Source organism: Anomaloglossus baeobatrachus, chromosome 6 (assembly GCF_048569485.1).
Source record: "Anomaloglossus baeobatrachus isolate aAnoBae1 chromosome 6, aAnoBae1.hap1, whole genome shotgun sequence".
Taxonomy (NCBI): domain Eukaryota; kingdom Metazoa; phylum Chordata; class Amphibia; order Anura; family Aromobatidae; genus Anomaloglossus; species Anomaloglossus baeobatrachus.
The window spans coordinates 122419674-122437783 of record NC_134358.1 but is presented as its reverse complement, the minus strand read 5'-3'; the positions used below and the strand labels follow the sequence as shown (position 1 = coordinate 122437783).

The window sequence follows — 18110 nt, the reverse complement described above, 5'->3', positions numbered from 1 at the left end:
TACTTGTGCCCGTGTCTCTGGCGCGTGAGGAAACGGACCAAACACGTACCGGAGACACGTACGTGTGAAGGTGGCCTATATGATATTTCCACATTTGGCATATATCCCTGGCAACAACAAATATAATAAATAGCTTGGATGATTGTGTTGTTTTTCTTTCCACCCTAAAAGGAAACGAAAACTCCTAAATTATTGTATTTTAATGAATAGAAATCTGTAGCGATGAATTGAGAATCACAAGCCAATCCTTTCATATACGCAGGGAGGAGTGAGGGCCAGGCTGCCAGGACTCAAGATGGCTGGCGCGTGTTGCTCGTTCGTGACGTGCCTTCCTGAATCCGCCCACTCAATGTGCCGGCAGACTGTAGTGTGGCGTCAGTGACGTACTAGGGAGAAGTTACCGCCGCTGAAACTGAACTGTGGGATCCGCGCTGTTACCGGCGGCCCGTGTGTGACCGACTGCAGCAACTACGCGTGGGACCGACTGCAGCCGGCGGAGGTACGTGTGTGGCGCTTAGCCGGTGTCTCCACAGAGGGGATGGCGCCTGTTCTGTCACAGCTGGAGTCAAGGTCAGAGCCGGGCGGCGTATACCGGGCCCGCGGACTGCTGATGATTGCTGCTGATTGCTGCTGTACCTGCCTCTTGCTGCTGTGCCTGGTGCCGGCTGTTTGCTGCTGTGCCTGGTGCCGGCTGTTTGCTGCTGTGCCTGGTGCCGGCTGTTTGCTGCTGTGCCTGGTGCCGGCTGTTTGCTGCTGTGCCTGGTGCCGGCTGTTTGCTGCTGTGCCTGGTGCCGGCTGCTTGCTGCTGTGCCTGGTGCCGGCTGCTTGCTGCTGTGCCTGGTGCCGGCTGCTTGCTGCTGTGCCTGGTGCCGGCTGCTTGCTGCTGTGCCTGGTGCCGGCTGCTTGCTGCAGTGCCTGGTGCCGGCTGCTTGCTGCTGTGCCTGGTGCCGGCTGCTTGCTGCAGTGCCTGGTGCCTGGTGCCGGCTGCTTTGCCTGGTGCCGGCTGCTTTGCCTGGTGCCGGCTGCTGTGCCTGGTGCCGGCTGCTGTGCCTGGTGCCGGCTGCTGTGCCTGGTGCCGGCTGCTGTGCCTGGTGCCGGCTGCTGTGCCTGGTGCCGGCTGCTGTGCCTGGTGCCGGCTGCTTGCTGCTGTGCCTGGTGCCGGCTGCTTGCTGCTGTGCCTGGTGCCGGCTGCTTGCTGCTGTGCCTGGTGCCGGCTGCTTGCTGCTGTGCCTGGTTCCGGCTGCTTGCTGCTGTGCCTGGTGCCGGCTGCTTGCTGCTGTGCCTGGTGCCGGCTGCTTGCTGCTGTGCCTGGTGCCGGCTGCTTGCTGCTGTGCCTGGTGCCGGCTGCTTGCTGCTGTGCCTGGTGCCGGCTGCTTGCTGCTGTGCCTGGTGCCGGCTGCTTGCTGCTGTGCCTGGTGCCGGCTGCTTGCTGCTGTGCCTGGTGCCGGCTGTTTGCTGCTGTGCCTGGTGCCGGCTGTTTGCTGCTGTGCCTGGTGCCGGCTGTTTGCTGCTGTGCCTGGTGCCGGCTGTTTGCTGCTGTGCCTGGTGCCGGCTGTTTGCTGCTGTGCCTGGTGCCGGCTGCTTGCTGCTGTGCCGGCTGCTTGCTGCTGTGCCCGGTGCCGGCTGCTTGCTGCTGTGCCCGGTGCCGGCTGCTTGCTGCAGTGCCCGGTGCCGGCTGCTTGCTGCTGTGCCCGGTGCCGGCTGCTTGCTGCTGTGCCCGGTGCCGGCTGCTTGCTGCAGTGCCCGGTGCCGGCTGCTTGCTGCAGTGCCCGGTGCCGGCTGCTTGCTGCAGTGCCCGGTGCCGGCTGCTTGCTGCAGTGCCCGGTGCCGGCTGCTTGCTGCAGTGCCCGGTGCCGGCTGTTTGCTGCTGTGCCGGCTGCTGTGCCTGCTGTTTGCTGCTGTGCCTTCTGTTTGCTGCTGGCTGCTGTGCCTGCTGCCGTGCCCGCTGAGCACATGGACAGGGTGCCCCCTCCAGGACTGCATGTAGTGCACATGTACATCAGTCAAATAGAAATTGATGAAATTTGATGACAAAATGAAAATCGCTGTTTCTATTCTTGAAACATGCCTTGAATATTAGAGACATTTCCCTTCTGTATCCATTTTTTTCCTAAAGAGAACTTATCTCCATATTTTTGAGTTCTAAACCAATACTCGCACCTTAAAGGGAACCTGTCATCAGAAATGTTGCTTTAAACCTAAGTTTCTTTGTCGCTCCATTGGGAGACCCAGACAATTGGGTGTATAGCTTCTGCCTCCGGAGGCCACACAAAGTATTACACTTTAAAAAATGTAACCCCTCCCCTCTGCCTATACACCCTCCCGTGGACCACGGGCTCCTCAGTTTTATGCTTTGTGTGGAAGGAGGCACACATCCACTCATGCATTCTCATATTAGTTATGTCGGTTGGAAGAAAAGAGGGCCCCCACGGGGCCCCCGGCATCTTCCCTTCTCACCCCACTATGTCGGCGGTGTTGTTAAGGTTGAGGTACCCATTGCGGGTACAAAGGCCGGAGCCTCATGCCGTCTCCTTCACCATCCCTTAGCGGCTCTGGGAGAAGTGGGATCCTGAGCGGTCATCCATTTACTGGGACCGTGCTCCCTCCGCAGCCCCTGTGGGAATCTGCCGGACCGGAGTCTATTCAACCTCTGGGACCGGGCCCTGCAACTCTAAGGTACTCTGTGTCCCCATAGGGGACTGTGCAGGGAGCGCACCTTATTCCCGGACGCTGCGGCAGCTGCTGAATTGAGAAGACCGGCGGACTTCCACGCCGACCATGCCTGCTTGTCGGGCGCGGTCTCAAATTTAGTCCCCGGCTTCATCGCGGCCTAGTCGCAAAAATCCCGCCCCCGGGCCTGCCTGTCAGGGGTAAGGGCGGGACCGCCGACCTGACGTCGGATGTGAGGGCCGGACCATCCTGCATGTTTCCTCCCCCCTCACTGATCACTGTGGGGACCCCAGATTCCCGCACTTTCCTGGCGCCGCCCACGGCTCCACTCCTCCCCTGAGAGCTCCGGCAGCCATTTTTTGGCATTCTGCCGGTGGAGGATTCTCAGTGAAGAGCTCTGCAGCTCCGGGGGACCTAAGGCAGGGAATCTGGAGGACACACACTCCGCTTTTTAGCGGTCGGTAAGCCACACCGGTCACCCGGTGCTGGTCCCCCTAGGGTGCCGGAATAGATACGTATTTATATATATATTTCTGTTCGGTCGGGCTGTATACCCTTTTTTGCCCATATACCCTCAGTGATCATTCTCCAAGGAGACAACAGCATGTCGTCCACAAGGAGCAAAGCTTTTAAGGCACAGGGTTTTTTTGCGGCCTGTACCTCTTGTGGGGCTATGTTACCTGCGGGTTCCACCTACCCTCACTGTGAGCAATGCTCGACCCCTGTTTCGCTTGCTCAGCCGGAGGCTCGGTCACTAGTGGGCCCCTCGGCTCATGTAGACCCCCCTGCTCCCCCTGTCCAGGCGGCAGGGACAGAGTTCGCCTCTTTTGCTGAGAAACTCTGAGTCACTTTCACAATCCATGGCTCAGTCTATGGACAAATGGTCTGCCAAGCTGCTAGAAGCTTTGCAGTCCAGACCGGTCCTTACACAGGCCCCGGCCCCTGTTGGATCGTCGCCTCCAGGCCCCTCTCGGTCCGCGCCGCAGCGCGCCCCCAGGTTGGGCCCTAGGTCTCACGTGGAGGACTCCTGCCCGGACCACAGTCCTAGACAGGCTAAGCGGGCTCGCTGGGAATCTTCCCCAACTTCTTCACGCTGCTCGGGTTCCCAGCTTGAGGACTCTCTGGAGGACGAGGCGGACATCGCAGCTCAGGGCTCTGACCCTGACGTCGCCCTTAACCTTGATACACCTGAGGGGGACGCCTTAGTAAATGATCTTATCTCGTCCATCAACCAGGTGTTGGATCTCTCTCCCCCGCCTCCTACTGTAGAGGAGTTGGCGTCTCAGCAGGAGAAACACCAGTTTAGGTTCCCCAAACGTACACGTAGTGCGTTTTTCGATCACTCTAACTTCAGAGATGCTGTCCAGAAGCCCAGAGCGGTTCCGGACAAGCGCTTTACTAAGCGCCTCACTGACACGCGTTACCCCTTCCCCTCCGAGGTCGTTAAGGGTTGGGCTCAGTGTCCCAAGGTGGATCCTCCAGTCTCTAGATTGGCGGCTAGATCTGTGGTATCGGTTGCAGATGGTTCATCACTAAAGGATGCCACTGACAGGCAGATAGAGCTTCTGGTGAAGTCCATCTATGAGGCCACGGGCGCGTCTTTTGCCCCGGCCTTTGCAGCCGTGTGGGCACTCCAAGCTATCTCAGCTTGTCTGGCTGAGATTAATGCTGTCACACGTAATTCTGCTCCGCAAGTTGCGTCTTTGACTTCTCAAGCGTCAGCTTTTTCTTCCTACGCCATGAACGCAGTCCTAGACTCTGCTAGCCGTACAGCTGTGGCATCCGCTAACTCTGTGGCAGTCCGCAGGGCCATGTGGCTGCGCGAATGGAAGGCAGACTCGGCCTCCAAGAGGTTCTTAACCGGTTTGCCGTTTTCTGGCGACCGCTTGTTTGGCGAACGATTGGATGAGATTATTAAGGAATCCAAGGGAAAGGACTCCTCCTTACCCCAATCCAAACCTAAGAGACCTCAGCAACGGAAAATACAATCGAGGTTTCGGTCCTTTCGTCCCTCCGCCAAGCCCCAATCCTCTTCGTCCAGCAGGCCGGAGAAAGGCCAGAGGAACTCCTATGCGTGGCGGACCAAGTCACGTCCCCAAAAGGCCGCAGGAGGCACTGCCTCCAAGGCGGCCTCCTCATGACTCTCGGCATCCCCTAGCCGCATCCTCGGTCGGTGGCAGGCTCTCCCACTTTGGCGACGCCTGGTGGCCACATGTTCAAGACCGATGGGTGAGAAACATTCTGTCTCACGGTTACAAGATAGAGTTCAGCTCTCGTCCTGCGGCTCGTTTCTTCAGAACCTCTCCGCCCCCCGCTCAGGCCGACGCACTTTTTCAGGCAGTGGACGCTCTAAAGACCGAAGGAGTTGTGATCCCCGTTCCCCTTCAGGAACGTGGTCGCGGCTTTTACTCCAACTTGTTCGTGGTGCCAAAAAAGGACAGATCATTCCGTCCCGTTCTGGACCTCAAACTACTCAACAGACATGTGAGTACCAGACTGTTTCGGATGGAATCTCTCCGCTCGGTCATCGGATCGATGTCACAAGGAGACTTCCTAGCATCGATCGACATCAAGGATGCTTATCTCCACGTGCCGATCGCACCCGAGCATCAACGCTTCTTGCGTTTCGCCATCGGGGACGAACACCTTCAGTTCGTGGCATTGCCTTTCGGCCTGGCGACAGCCCCACGGGTTTTCACCAAAGTCATGGCATCAGTTGTGGCGGTCCTACACTCTCAGGGCCACTCGGTGATTCCCTACTTAGACGATCTCCTAGTCAGGGCCCCTTCCCGGGTGGCGTGTCAACACAGCCTTACCGTCGCTCTGGCGACTCTCCAGCAGTTTGGGTGGATCATCAACTTCCCGAAATCCAAGTTGACACCGACCCAATCACTGACTTACCTCGGGATGGAGTTTCATACACAGTCAGCGGTAGTCAAGCTACCGCGGGACAAACAGCTTTCTCTGCAGGCAGGGGTGCAATCTCTTCCTCGGGGTCAGTCACACCCCTTAAGGCGCCTCATGCACTTCCTGGGGAAGATGGTGGCAGCGATGGAGGCAGTGCCGTTCGCGCAATTCCATCTGCGGCCACTCCAATGGGACATTCTCCGCAAATGGGACAGGAGGTCGGCTTCCCTCGACAGGAAAGTCTCTCTTTCCCTTGCAACCAAGACGTCTCTTCAGTGGTGGCTCCTTCCCAATTCTCTATCGCAGGGAAAATCCTTCCTACCCCCAACCTGGGCTGTGGTCACCACGGACGCGAGCCTGTCAGGGTGGGGAGCGGTTTTTCTCCACCACAGGGCTCAGGGAACCTGGACTCCGATAGAGTCTTCCCTTCAGATCAATGTTCTGGAGATAAGGGCAGTGTATCTAGCCCTATTGGCTTTCCATTGGTGGCTGGAGGGCAGGCAGATCCGTATCCAGTCGGACAACGCCACTGCCGTCGCATACATCAACCACCAAGGCGGCACTCGCAGTCGTCAAGCCTTCCAGGAAGTCCAGCGGATTCTGCAGTGGGTGGAAGCCACAGCCTCCACCATCTCCGCAGTTGACATCCCGGGCGTAGAAAACTGGGAAGCAGATTTTCTCAGTCGTCAGGGCATGGAATGGTCTCTACACCCAGAAGTGTTTCGAGAGATCTGTCGCCGCTGGGGAACGCCGGACGTCGATCTCATGGCGTCACGGCACAACAACAAAGTCCCGGCATTCATGGCTCGGTCTCAGGATCACAGAGCTCTGGCGGCGGACGCGTTAGTTCAGGATTGGTCGCAGTTTCGACTGCCTTATGTGTTTCCTCCTCTGGCGATGCTGCCCAGAGTGTTACGCAAGATCAGATCCGACTGCCGTCGCGCCATTCTCGTCGCTCCAGACTGGCCGAGGCGGTCGTGGTACCCGGATCTGTGGCATCTCACGGTGGGACAACCGTGGGCGCTTCCAGACCGCCCAGACTTGCTGTCACAAGGCCCGTTTTTCCATCTGAATTCTGTGGCCCTCAACCTGACTGTGTGGCCATTGAGTCCTGGCTCCTAGCGTCTTCAGGGTTATCTCAGGATGTCATTGCCACCATGAGACAGGCCAGGAAGCCAACGTCCGCCAAGATCTATTACAGGTCTTGGCAAATCTACTTATCCTGGTGCTCTGATAACGGTTTTCCTCCATGGCCGTTTGCCTTACCCACTTTTCTTTCATTCCTTCAATCCGGAATGGACAAGGGTTTGTCACTCGGCTCTCTCAAGGGCCAAGTATCGGCGCTCTCCGTATTTTTTCAAAAGCGCCTAGCCAGGCTTCCGCAGGTCCGCACGTTCCTGCAGGGAGTTTGCCACATAGTCCCACCTTACAAACGTCCGCTGGAACCCTGGGATCTTAACAGGGTGCTAACGGCTCTTCAGAAACCACCTTTCGAGCCGCTGCGGGATGTCTCTTTATCACGTCTTTCGCAGAAGGTGGCCTTTCTAGTGGCAGTTACATCACTCCGGAGAGTGTCTGAGCTTGCAGTGCTGTCATGCAAAGCCCCCTTCCTGGTGTTTCACCAGGATAAGGTGGTTCTGCGTCCGGTCCCGGATTTTCTCCCTAAGGTGGTATCTCCTTTTCATCTCAATCAAGATATCTCCTTGCCTTCATTTTGCCCTAATCCAATTCACCAATGTGAAAAGGATTTGCACTCTTTGGATCTAGTGAGAGCACTCCGGCTCTACGTGTCTCGCACGGCGCCCCTGCGTCGTTCAGATGCGCTCTTTGTCCTTGTCGCTGGCCAGTGTAAGGGTTTGCAGGCTTCCAATTCAACCTTGGGTCGGTGGATCAAGGAACCAATTCTCGAAGCCTACCGTTCTTCTGGGCTTCCGCTTCCTTCAGGGCTGAAAGCCCATTCTACCAGAGCCGTGGGTGCGTCCTGGGCATTGCGGCACCGGGCTACGGCTCAGCAGGTGTGTCAGGCAGCTACGTGGTCTAGTCTGCACACTTTCACGAAACACTATCAAGTGCATACCTATGCTTCGGCAGACGCCAGTCTAGGTAGGCTAGTCCTTCAGGCGGCGGTTGCCCACCTGTAAGAGGGGGCCGTTGCGGCTCTTTTTATTGAGGTATTTTTTTTTACCCACCCAGGGACTGCTCTTGGACGTCCCAATTGTCTGGGTCTCCCAATGGAGCGACAAAGAAGAAGGGAATTTTGTTTACTTACCGTAAATTCCTTTTCTTCTAGCTCCTATTGGGAAACCCAGCACCCGCCCCTGTACCCTTCGGGCTGGTTGTTCTTTTGTGTACACATGTTGTTCATGTTGAATTGTTCTTTTGGTTCATGGTTTTCAGTTCTCCGAACATCCTTCGGATTGAATTTACCCTAGACCAATTTATAAGTTTTCCCCTTCCTGCTTTTGCACCAAAACTGAGGAGCCCGTGATCCACGGGAGGGTGTATAGGCAGAGGGGAGGGGTTACACTTTTTTAAGTGTAATACTTTGTGTGGCCTCCGGAGGCAGAAGCTATACACCCAATTGTCTGGGTCTCCCAATAGGAGCTAGAAGAAAAGGAATTTACGGTAAGTAAACAAAATTCCCTTCTTCCCCCTCTGCAGCTCCTGGGCTGCATTCTAGCAATGTTCCTGTACTTTTCGTGTCCCCTTTTAAACCAAATTAAATACTTTATAAACTTGTACCTTTTGCTATGTAAATTTTGTAAATCGTCCATGGGGGTGGGCTCTCTGCTGACCGTTGCTGTTCCTCCTGCAGATTTACGCCACCCCCCCAACGCTGAATTTCATATCTCAGGACGCCGCCCCTGGTCCCGCGCATGCACTGTGCGACTGTAGCGGGACTGTGCACTGTGTGCACGTGTGACCGCTGGTGATGTTTTGCGCAGGCACGAGGTTATGGGCGGCGCTGTGAGTGTCATCAGCAAGTGCCGCCCATAACCTCGTGACCGCACTTTCCCCACTGCCTCCAGCGTTCTGCGCAAGCGCTCGCCGGCCAGATGACCCGACGTCACCTCTTTCCCATCTTGCCCTGCTGCAGGGTAAGATGGGAAGTAGGTGACGTCGGGTCATTTGGCCGGCGAGCGCTTGCGCAGAACGCTGGAGGCAGTGGGGGAAAGCGCGTCCATGAGATTATGGGCGGCACTTGCGATGCAATCACAGCGCCGCCCATAATCTCGTGCTTGTGACACATGTCACCAGCGATCCTGGCGTGGGCGGCGTCCTGAGATATGAAATTCAGCGTTGGTGGGGCGGCGTAAATCTGCAGGAGGAACAGCAACGGTCAGCAGAGAGCCCGCCCCCATGGACGATTTACAAAATTTACATAGCAAAAGGTACAAGTTTATAAAGTATTTAATTTGGTTTAAAAGGGGCCACAAAAAGTACAGGAACCTGCTAGAATGCAGCCCAGGAGCTGCAGAGGGGGAAACTTAGGTTTCAAGCTAAATTTCTGATGACAGGTTCCCTTTAAGCAGCGCCTGTGATGCATTGTATAAAGGTGCATGTTGTCCCCTTTCTTCCCCTGTAGACCCCTAAAATACCTTTATAAAACCTCCCGCCATGTATGTAAATCCTAGGTTACGGCACCTGTCCCTCTTTTCGGGGCTGATTGCCGTCCTCCTTTGATGATTGACATGGATGACTCCTCTGGGACCATCTACGGTACCTGACCGGGCAAAATTTTGTGCTTGTGCAGAAAACTTGCCAGTTTGCGCAGACGCACCTATGTTTTCGACTCTGCCCACAAAAGGGAGAGCGGAGTGTGCCTGTGCGAGTCGGCAATATCTGCACAGGTGCGAGACTTTGCTCGGCTATGTCAGTGGCGCCAGAAGCATCGTCCACGTCAATCAACAAAAGAGGACGGCGATTGGCCCTGAAGGGAGAGACAGGAGCTGTAACCTGAGGATGCCCATCAGACCCAAGGTTATACATATATGGCGGGAGATTTTATAAAGTTATTTGTGGGGTCCACAGGGGGAGTCAGGAGACAACATGCACCTTCATACAATGCCACACAAGAGCTGCTGGAGGTGCATGTTTTGGTTTGGAACTTAAAAATCTGGTGATAGGTCCCTTCAACTACATTTTATTGTCCATCCATAAAAAGGGCAAAGACAGGAAAGAAACTCTAAACCTTATTCACATTCATGGGTTTTGAAACTATATATTTTATTTCAGTTTTCCTCTGTACACAAATTTTAAGGAAAATAATAACTCTATATATAACACCAATTTATTCCGCAGCACTCTACAATTCACAGGTTCATAATCAATCATAAGTAACAGTTTATATTCAAGCAAAAATGACGACCCTCCTTGTAAGAGCTTACAATCTACAATGAGGTGGGGGTGACACAAAGTACAAGTGCGTATTTCCAATGATGGGCCAGCCATCTTGAAGAAATGGGGGATAGATAAAGGCTGCATGAGCCGGTCACCAGCCAATCTTTGTAGTGATTTTGGGTGCGGTGGAGTTTGATGGAGAATTATATTTAAGAGAAAGAGTAAATAGCCTGTATATGAAAGGAGTTTGATTAGGGAAGGTGATAGGCCGCCTTAAAAAGATGTGTTTTTCGGGAGCGTCTAAAACTGTGTCAGGCCTGTTTCACACGTCAGTGAAAAACACAGACGTTCTTCACTGATGTGTAAAACACGCACAAGTCCCTCCGTGTTCCGTGATTCACGGCACATGTGGGTTGCCTATGTGCAATCCGGGCTCTGTTCTCCGTGGTCCATGATTGCACATACAGATCAACTCACCTGTGCCCGCTCCCGCTCTCCTTGGTGCTGATTGCTCCTGCGGTGCAGCATCCGGCCGGCGCTGACCTCCGCAGCAGCTGCTTCCGGGTCGGCTGTGTCGTGCATTCATGAATATGCATGACAGTAATGAGCCGTCTCAGAAGCAGCAGGCAGAACAGGCTGCAGAGAGCGCCGCTGGAGCCGGGTAAGTAAAAATGATTTTTATTTTATATACACGTTTTTTTTTCTGGCACGTGTTTCACAGATGACACACGGATCACACCATAGTGGGGTCCGTGGGTCATCAGTGATGCCAGAAAAAAAACGGACTTGTCTCCGTGCGGCAATCACGGACACGCATGTACACCGCACGGAGACACAGTCAGTGAAAAATCACTGATGTGTGTGCAGACCCTTTCATTATAATGGGTCTGTGTATGTCAGTGATTCTGGTACATATATATATATATATATATATATATATATATATATATATATATATATATATATATATATATATATATATATATATATATATATATATATATATATATATATATATATATATATATATATATATATATATATATATATATATATATATATATATATATATATATATATATATATATATATATATATATATATATATATATATATATATATATATATATATATATATATATATATATATATATATATATATATATATATATATGCACAAACGTACCAGAATCACTGACGTCTGAAACAGGCCTTAAATGTGGTTCGTCCTAATTTCCTAGGGTAGAGCATTCCAGAGGATTCTAATGAATGGGTCTGCTCACACGTCAGTGATTTTTCACTGCACGTGTCTCCGTGCGGCGTGTGCGTGTTTGCCGCACGGAGACATGTCCATTTTTTTCTGGCATCACTGATGTCCCACGGACCACGCAGTGGTGTGGTCCGTGAAACACTTGCCAGAAAAAAACGTGCTTTTAAAATAAAAAACATTTTAACTCACCTGGCGTCCAGCGATGTCCTCTGCAGCCCGTTCTCCCTGCTGCTTCTAAGCCGGCTGATTACTGTCGCGCATATTCATTATGCGCGACACAGCCGACCCGGAAGCAGCTGCTGCGGGGGTCAGCGCCGGCCGGATGCTGCACCGCGGGAGCGATCAGCACCATGGAGAGCGGGAGCGCGCACAGGTGAGTTGATTTCTAAGTGCAATCACGGACCACGGAGGACGGAGCCCGGATTGCACTTAGACAACCTTAGCACTTAGATTCTCGGCACACGCAGGGACATGTGCGTGTTTTACACGCCAGTGAAAAAACTTCTGGGTTTTTCACTGACGTGTGAAACGGGCCTTATGTGGAATTTCCCGCGTCTCAGGAGGTATTGGGCAGATCCAGATGATTTGATAAATTTAAGTTGTAGCTTTCAGATTGTCCTGACGCCATTGACGTGTGTTCTTAGCTATTCCTCAGAAGTCCCAATTCAAGAAGGTCATAGGCTAGCCATTGCCCGTCTCCTATATCAGGCGTGGACATTGATAGCGTCCTACTGGAAAAACACCAAAGCTGCAGTCATTAGAGAATTGATTGATAACATGAGCAATACACTCAGATTAGAGATATATATACACCAGAAAAGAAAGGCTTAGAAGAAATTTAAGGACTTGTTCGCCCCTTGGCGGGATACACGAACCTAGCTCCATTGACTCTGACCTGTGCTAGATTACTGCTGGAGGTTTGGTCTGAGGGGATTGTAATGGGATTGGTTATGAGTAGAGGGAGGTGGGTATCAAACCCTACTTAGAAGGAGGTGGGTCAGCACAGGTAGAATAGATCTAGCCCAGATATTGAGCCTTTGGTGATTATGGTAGCACTAATGATGTGGTATGAACCTTACAAAATGGTAGTTTCTACATGTTATGGCATAATGTGCATAATGTGGGTGTGTTTGGAGGGGGCGGGTGGGGTGAGGGTTAATTCAGGTTGCTTTTATTGCTGTTCTATAGTTATGCAAAAAATGTTCTATAAAAAAAATCTGATTTTAAAAGATGGTACTGGAAGCCTAATTTGCTGATGGTCTGTCCAATTGGGGCCGTGTAGAGAGAGAAAGAGGGCCAAGGACTGAACCTTGAGGGACCCCAACAGTGAGAGGAAGAGGAGATGTGGAGCCAGTGAATGATACGCTAAAAGAGCAACCAGAAAGATAAGACGAGAACCAGGAGAGGACGGTGTCCTTTAGGCCGATTGAGTGGAGCATAGAGAGAAGGATGATGGTGGTCAACAGTGTCGAAGGCGGCAGAGAGGTCAAGAGGAATAGGCTGTGTGCACACAAAGTGTTTTTCCAGCACCCATGACAGCACCACGAGAGAGGGGATCCGCCCTTCAAGGACAGGAAACCTCCAGGATAAAAAGGGGCGGTACCTCTCCCCGCATCAGTTGGTTTCCTGTCCTTGAACAGGGAGCCTCCAGAGATCCAGGATGGTCCTGATGGGCCGAAGATTCAAAACCGGCGCCCAGCCGGCTGGCTCTGGCAGCGGCATGGGTCCTGCTGCGGTCGGCTGAGGTGCCGTGGAGCTGCCGCAGCGGACCCACGGGGGTCGGGCCTGCGTGCGGCACACCATCCTCCGGTGACGCCAGGACGGATTCCAGGCGCGAGGACGTGGTGTGGAGCCTGCGGGGACCAGGTAAGGGTTGGTCGGCCGCAAGTGCTCTCCCGCCGCAACAAACCCACGGGGGTTCCGTCTGCGCGTGGGCTCCCTCCCTCCCCCCCCTCTCCTTACCACCGGCGCCAGGGGCTGTGATGGAGGTGGCTGCTGCTGCGCTTCCCTGCGGTGGCGTCCTCGTGGCTGCTGCTGCGCTTCCCTGTGGTGGCGTCCTCGTGGCTGCTGCTGCGCTTCCCTGCGGTGGCGTCCTCGTGGCTGCAGGCCCACGGGGGATGTACCTGTTTCTTTGGCCTCACCTGGCAGTGGCGGAGCCTACCAGCAGCAAGTCTGAGGACTCGCCACAGCAGCCCACGGGGGCTATGCCTGTGAATGTCAGTGTCTCCCACGCTCCAATGCTGCAGGAGCAGTGACGCTGTCTTACCGGCCTAGAGGTAAGTGGTGGTGTTCCACAGTGTGCTTCGGGGCCTCACAAGTATCTGCCCGGCCACTCCGGGTGATTGGGCAGGAGAGACAACGGGGGACGCCATCTTGAGGATGGCCGCTGCCGCATGGTGTGTGTGTGTGTGTGCGCGCAGGCGCGGGATCTTCTCTGGGTTCTCGCATGACGCTCAGCTGACGTCACCTCCCGGAAGAGACACCGGCTGTGTGCTGAGACTCGGCTGCAGTGAGATGAACTGAAGGCTTCACCCCCTCCGGTGGAATACGGCTGTCCCCGTGCTGCTGGAAACAGCTTCCAGGGTTGCATGTGGCCTGCGGGCCTGGTGTTGGAGACCCTTGGTGTGGGTCGGCCTCCGCATTAGCGACATGGCTCCTATAACGTTATGGGTTTGACTCCGTTCTTGCAGACTGCTATGTACACGGTAACAGCTCCGTGTTGACAGCTGGGGGACAGAGGGAGCTGGTTGCTGGCAGTTGCTGCACTCATATGGCTCTTGTCGGTCGCGCTAAAATGACTGATAACCCTTTAGATGTGAGCATTCATGTCATTGAAAAAAAAAAAAAAAAGGGGGCCTGGACAATATTCTTGTCTTCCAAGGGTGAGCCCTGATGGACCGACGACCGTTGCGGTAATCTTAGAGTTTTTCCGGAAGGGGTTGACACTGGGTCTGTCATTGCGTTCACCAAGAGTTCTAATAAGGGCCCTTGCTACCTGGTACTATTGTGTCCAGTCTGGAGTCCGCTGGCCTCCCGGTTCATTCGGGTATGGTCTAGCCCTCTGCGCAATGTATCTTGCCCCCTTGGGGCCTTATTCTCGTTCTATCTGCCCTGACAAAGCCCCATTGATCCCTTGGAGTCCATGTTATTAACTACTCTGCCTCTGAAACAGACTTCCTGACACCGTCACATCGGCTTGTAGGGTTAGTGACTTCCAGGCCCTATCTTAGTTCCACCATTACTCAGCTTTCAAGGATAAGGTGTCCTGAAACCTGCCCCTCCTTGCCTCCTGATAGTACGTCATGTTTTCTTAATTCAAAAGGGAATTGTTCTTCCATCCTTTGGGATAGTCGGCAAGATCAGGAAGGGGAGGGGGGGGCCATTTGCTGGACATTAGCGGTTCCTTATGGAATATCTGTCTGCAGCAGAGGCAGGTCCGGTTTGTTTTCTTTCAGGGTGATAGCTAGACGCTCAAGGCTTCTAAATCCACTTGGTGGGTGGATCTGCGAAGCCACTTCTTCGTCTGCTCGGCTTGTGGTAGGTGTGTGCCTGTAGGTCTGAAAGTTCCCTGCACAAGGGCAATGACATCTCCTGGGCTGCAAGATCGTATGTCACCATTGAGCAGCTTGTCAGGGGCCACGTGATCTTCCCCTTTCACTCGCTATAGGCACTATAAGTTGGCCTTATCCTTGCTGGCTTCACCTGGGGAGCTCGGTTCTGTGATTTTCCCCCCCTTGGCTTATTCCTCTATCTATGTAATTCTCTCGTGGTGCTGTCATGGGTGCTGGAAAAATACGTAATTACTTACCGGTAATGTGTTTTTTCTGAACCCATGACAGCACCCTTACATTCCCTCCCTGCATGTGGATAATTGGCTGTTTTTTAGCTGCACGGGGTTCATGTTGGTGCTGGTTATGTTATAATGTTGTTTCCTCCGGAGGTCCTTTCATGCTCTGTAAACCAACTGATGCGGGGAGAGGTACCGCCCCTTTTTATCCTGGAGGTTTCCTGTCCTTGAAGGGCGGATCCCCTCTCTCGTGGTGCTGTCATGGGTTCAGAAAAAACACATTACCGGTAAGTAATTACGTATTTTTTTTTTTTTGGGGGGGGGTTTCCCCTCACATTTTTTCATGCGTCTTTTCTTGCAGATTTTAATCAATACTGCAAGGAGAAACACATGCCAGCAAAGTCTGAGAACCCTGAAGTGCTGTGCGCAGAAAAAAACTGCACCAAAGAATTGACATGTCAATTGTTTCTGCTTTTTTTTTTCTCCAGCGTTTTCCATATCTCGATGCAAAAAACACGTCTTTCCCGCAGCATTTTTCCTGCAAAGAGATGCAGTTTTAGGTACAGAAAATCTGCAACGTGGCAACATACCCTAAAGCTGCCCTAGAGAATAAACCCGCGGCTCGTGTCGTGCTGGGCGCAGGGACAGTCAGGACACTAGTGCTGCGTTCCTTAGAGATCACCACTTTTATTTCAGGCTGTAACTTTTTTTTTTTATGTAGGAATTGTTCATTCTCCTGGGTTTTTTCATGTTGCTGATGTTTTTGTTCTTCATTGTTCCATCTCACACTGTTCATCTCTAGAGTCGTCCCACCCAGTCTGGTATTGTAAGACCGGTGTGTACTGACAGGACGGGGAGTAATAACGCTCCTGTGACTGACGTTTTATTAGTTGTTTTTGCCTCCTTTGTGCACTCTCTGCTTTTTTAGGTTTGCAGTAATACTAGAGAAAAGGAGAGCGAGCCATCACCTGTCCCTACATCTTAGCGAGGTGCGGATTGGTGAGCGGGCAGTGGTGGGTTGTGATGGGACTCTGCCTGAGAGCTGTATGTGTCCTCTGTGCTGTGTGCCGCCATCGTTTGGCACTTCTAAGCTTCTCATTGGCGAGTTTGAGACAACCTAAAATATCAGAATTTGAAAAACACAGGCGGCTTTCCAGCAATGTGCTGGATCAGCTTACCATCACTGTTTGCTCAAAACGTCACTTTTTACTATCAGTTTTTTTGTTTCAGCAGTTTTTTACATTTACAACAAACGCTGTCTGCGGTTTCTGAAACTTCTAGAAGCGGTCCGTGTACTATCCGAGGATTTCACAGACTCATACTTACCTTGGTAATTTTGTTACTGTGGCTTCAATTAAAAATGTACTCGCCGCCGTTTTATTTGGAGAGAAGAGATGCCAAAAAAAGAGGAGTGAAAGCGTGAAGAATCCACAGGTCTTGTAAAGTTGACCAGTGATTTTATTCAACGCGTTTCGGAGGTCGCGGTCTCCTTCGTCAGGAGGTCGCGGTCTCCTTCGTCAGGAGGTCGCGGTCTCCTTCGTCAGGAGGTCGCGGTCTCCTTCGTCAGGAGGTCGCGGTCTCCTTCGTCAGGAGGTCGCGGTCTCCTTCGTCAGGAGGTCGCGGTCTCCTTCGTCAGGAGGTCGCGGTCTCCTTCGTCAGGAGGTCGCGGTCTCCTTCGTCAGGAGGTCGCGGTCTCCTTCGTCAGGAGGTCGCGGTCTCCTTCGTCAGGAGGTCGCGGTCTCCTTCGTCAGGAGGTCGCGGTCTCCTTCGTCAGGAGGTCGCGGTCTCCTTCGTCAGGAGGTCGCGGTCTCCTTCTACAAGTCCTTTGGATTCTTGACGGTAATGCAGGTGGTTAACCCTTTTCTCAATCTTCTCCTTTGAACCTCAACGAGGGCCGCGATAGCTGTTTCTATGCACTCATAGCGATTGTGGCTAATCACAACATCCTAAGGTGAGCAGCTCCATGCTATTAACTCCACTTTTGTGTAATAGTTAAAACCCTATCTGCGCGATTGTTTTTCCAGCACTTCATTTTGTGATGTCTGAGGCCTTAGAAGTGACTACAACTAGTCTGACAACCCCTTCTCCATCCCTATGTTACCCTACAGTAAAATAACACTTGTACTCTCCTCTGGTGCAGAGTTCCCAACTGGGCGGCCTATCAAAAATCACAAATAGATAATATTTTTTATGGACCCATTGTAAAACCATAATTATTATAATTAGAAGTGATCCATGTCTACAGCCCATAATTCTGATAAGACATCAGCTGCTTTCACGATCAGATCTAAAATTATACTGACAGTCAAAATAACCTGTAGCAGTTTCTTCAGCTTAAAAAGAATCACTCATGCCTTAAATTTTTTTTTTTTACAGACAGAGCGAAAAAGTCAGTTTATGGAAGGTTGTCAATCCAAGCTCCAGTACCACCCCCATTCCAGTGGTGTTGGCACTGGCTCTCCCAGGGATAAGGTAACATTGTCACATGATCCCTATGGCCAATCAGCATTGGCTTCACTCTCCTCTTCTTTGGACGTACTGGAGATTCAGCTCTTGCTTCCCCAGTATGTCTGATTTATCTGAAGGATGAGCGGGGGAAGCCAGCGCTGATTTTCCGCAGGGATCATGTGACAGAACATGTCACATCAGCCCTAGGAGAGCCAGTATTTTACTGTGGAGAAACATGCTAATGGAGAAGGAGTTGTCCAAGAAGTGGATAACTCCTTTAATGGTGTCTTCCCTTTAAGTGACTCTCCAGAAGGAGGACTGGACAATCTTTCCCTACATGAGATATTGTAATTATTGGTGGGGGCATAAAAACCTTTCTCATCTGTTTGCCTAAAGCGGGCTTTACATGCTACGATATATCGTACGATATGTCGTCGAGGTCACGTCGTAAGTGACGCACATCCGGCATCATTTGACATATCGTAGCGTGTGACAGCTATGAGCGAGTGTGAACGAGTAAAAATACTCACCTTATCGTTGCTCGTTGACACGTCGCTCATTTTCAAAATATCGAACATCCTTTTGTGCTCCGGTTGTTCGTCGTTCCTGAGGCAGCACACATCGCTCCGTGTGACACCCCGGGAACAATGAGCACAGCTTACCTGCATCTCGCCGGCAATGCGGAAA

The 18110-nt window shown here is 52.4% G+C and overlaps 1 protein-coding gene across 2 annotated transcripts in view; it reads left to right on the top strand.

The window, feature by feature from the left end:
- Positions 1-349: 349 nt before the first annotated feature.
- Positions 350-18110, top strand: part of MTFR1 (mitochondrial fission regulator 1) — a 77791-nt gene continuing 60030 nt past the window's right edge. The window contains exon 1 of one of the 2 annotated variants that reach the window (XM_075353229.1): positions 350-499. The gene's annotated coding sequence lies outside the window, so the exon portion shown is untranslated. The other variant, XM_075353230.1, reaches the window with a different exon arrangement.